A 3226-nucleotide genomic window follows, 5' to 3' on the forward strand; every position below is an offset into this window, starting at 1 on the left:
CTTTCCTTTGACAAGAGGTAGTTTTCAGAGACACCTGGATAGGCAAGGCACTGGCCAATCCAAAATATTCATTGCCTGTCTCCCACTACTCCTTTACCATCACCAGAATCTGCAGGATGTCGTGAGTTTTCATCCCAGAGGATTTGGATTCCTCTCAAGACTGGTTCTCAAAGCACTAACTACAGTGAAGGGGAAAAAAGAGAGAGAACTTTCTGACTAGTATCTCTCCCACATTTCCCACCCCCCTTCTTTGTTCATCTTTCCAGAAAGAACCCAGTAATATCCTGGTGCTGCCAGGATCAGGGAGATGAGGAGAGGGTCTTCCCGGAGGCCTTGCTCCAGGGACCTGGGACAGTTTGGCGTTACGGGCAAGGTCAGCTAGAGAGCAGAGCTGGAAACTGGATCCCAGTGGTTCGTCCAGCTATGGCACTTCCAAAACTAGGGCCAACGTTAGTTATTTTAGGCCTGTTAGTGAAAATAGATGGAGAAAGAGAGGAAGAGTGAAGGAGCGAGTTAGCAGTTAGTCCTTTGGAAAAGTGAGAGACGCCAGCAAGGACCATGGAAATTCACGAATAATCCACATAATGAAGAGCAGAGTGCCCTGATTTGCCTTTCATAATCTCGGCCTGCTGCTCATAGTCGCTAGTGCTGGGCAAGTGGAAGCCCAAAACCATTAGCCAGAGAGTGGGGAGAAGGTGCCAGCCCTGGATATCCTGTGCCTGGATAGTGAACTCGCCAGCAGTGAATAACTGGCTAAAAAAGATGGAGACATCTGATGTATGTATATCTGTAAGTAATTTAGGTAGTAAATTTATTATATATTTTAACAAGAAAAAAACTGCTAGCTATAAAAACAAACCGTCCGAAGCACCTCTCAAGATTGTTATTTCTAAAACATTGGGCTCTACTCATATATTGGCTGTCTATGGCTGTCTCTCTCTCTCTTTCCATATATGTATATATATAAAATTCTAAAATTTCCTTATTCAGGAGAATGCTGAGGGAAGTGATGAGACCACTAAATTTGCAAAGTCCTTTGCACTGTAACAAGGATAAAGTGTTGCATGAATATGTAAGGCTTGTCAAATCAATGGCCTCCGTTCTCATGTAGTGGCCATCTTATCACCCAGAAGCTTCTGACTAAGCTATAGTCATTGGAAAACGGCCTACACCTCTAGACAACTGAAAGTTACAAACACCTTAATTTTGACATCTCGTTTGTCATATTTTAATTTTTTTTTTCTGAATCCTTAATGGAGCAGTCTCTAATAGACAACAGATACTCGAGAAATGTTAAATTTGAATTACTTTGGGGTGACCTGATTCTAAAACACTACTGTAGGGAAGTTATTATTGACATTGAGCTTACTTAAGGTGTAATAACTGCTTTAATTGTATACAAAAAGTTTTATCTAATGCTCTAATTCAATTTTAAACTTACCGGAAACTGAATATATTTTACAAAGATGAATTAATTATATTCTGCTTTTAAAAAAAATTTATTTATTTCTTCCCTCCATGGATAAGAGAGAGAGAGAGCATCCTCAACAGGCCTTGACACTATAACCCAATCCACTGCCCTCTCCCATTGCTTCCCCACCCTCACCCGCCATCACTCCCCATCCCCCACCCCCACCTCAGATCATGGGCATGTGCAGAGTACCAAGATGCAAATCCAGAACCTTCCCACTTGGGATTATCTCACAAAGTATCGCATCTTACTGCTGTGCTACCATCAAGCCCGCTCATTCTACTTTTCAACTCAGGGAATTTAGATACTCTTATTTACCCAATTTCACTCCATTTACCTCATTCTCCCTTGGCTTGACCCACTCTTAGGTCATTTTAACACCCATTAATATTTCAACTAAGAATCTGTGGTTAATGTCTATTATGCCAGGACCTTTAACATCTCAGTCAGCTGGAAAGCAGCAAGAAAGGAGCACCAGCAATGCCTCCCTGTTAGTCCCTCCACAGGAAGTGTGAGCTATCAGAGGAGCATGTTTAGCATTTCTTCTCTTCACTCTCTGCAGACATTGTTTACTTAGGTGATTGTTTCTAACAGCAGGGCTTGATCCTGGCTGCTCATTTAGAATCACTTGTAAAGCTTTCTTAAAATACCTCTGCGGTCTCAAAAACTCTGACTTTGTCTAGAGTGCGCCAAACAACATTGGTGGATTTAAAATATGAGCAGGTGATTCTAATGTACAGCCAACCAGAGTTCTACAGCAAGCAGCCCAACCCATCTCTGCGGATTTTAGTTACAGATATTCTCAACTTCACTATTTTTCTATTTCCAAAACTTTGCCCTAAATCATCCATTTGCTTGTAAAGTATTGGAGGAGCCTAAAGGAGGAACCTGTGATTTGAGTGTTACTGCACGTGCCTTCAAGTCATGTTCCTCCCAGGAGCCCATCCCATTTATGTTCCTTCATATCTGAAAACTGAAGCTCTTGGAGGAAGAGTTTTGCTTTCCCACGTGAAATCTTGAGGACAACTAATTCCAAGCTGCCCAAAGCCTCAGGAGAACACTTGCCATGTCGTATTTTTCAATCCCACAGCCAAGGGTTTCTGCTCTTTCCTTCATATGTTAAAGGGTTATCGCTGGGCTTGCCTTCCATAACAGAAGCTCTCATGGAAGGAATTTAGTGTCACACAGGAATATCATCAGAGGCTTCTTTAACTTCACCAGAGTGGTCTGTGAGCTGGACCATTGGGGACCAAAGGGACAGAAGTACGTTGTCAAAATGAGATTTGTTCCTGATTTTGGCAACCCAAAGCAGACCACATCATTGATGGGGGAAGTATCTTGAAGCTGACAAAAATGGTGTATAGATTTAAAACAGTTTATAGAGGAGAATCTATGGTTTGTCGATTTTGAACTTTCTCTGGTGTGGGGGGAGGCGGAAGTTGAAGATAAATGCAAATAAGAGAAAATTAGACTGACAGCTCTTCTGAACACATGTGGATAGCTGAGGAGCTGCAGTAAATCCTGGGGGAGCAGATCCCAAACCCTGCAGTGTGCGGTTCTTAATAATGACATGAGCTCACATTGGGTTTAAGTTTAATTCAAAGCCAAGCCCTGAGTTCTCTGTGAAATATGGCTTTGAAAGCAGCCATTTTCTCCCAAACACGAAAAACGCTCCCATCTTTCTTCAAAAGATGGCTGGTTTTTAACACCTTCCTTCAAGGAAGGAGGAGCCATTGGTTTGCTTTCATTGTAAAC

The sequence above is a fragment of the Tupaia chinensis genome, unplaced genomic scaffold (assembly GCF_000334495.1).
Source record: "Tupaia chinensis unplaced genomic scaffold, TupChi_1.0 Scaffold149831_1, whole genome shotgun sequence".
NCBI classification, from domain to species: domain Eukaryota; kingdom Metazoa; phylum Chordata; class Mammalia; order Scandentia; family Tupaiidae; genus Tupaia; species Tupaia belangeri.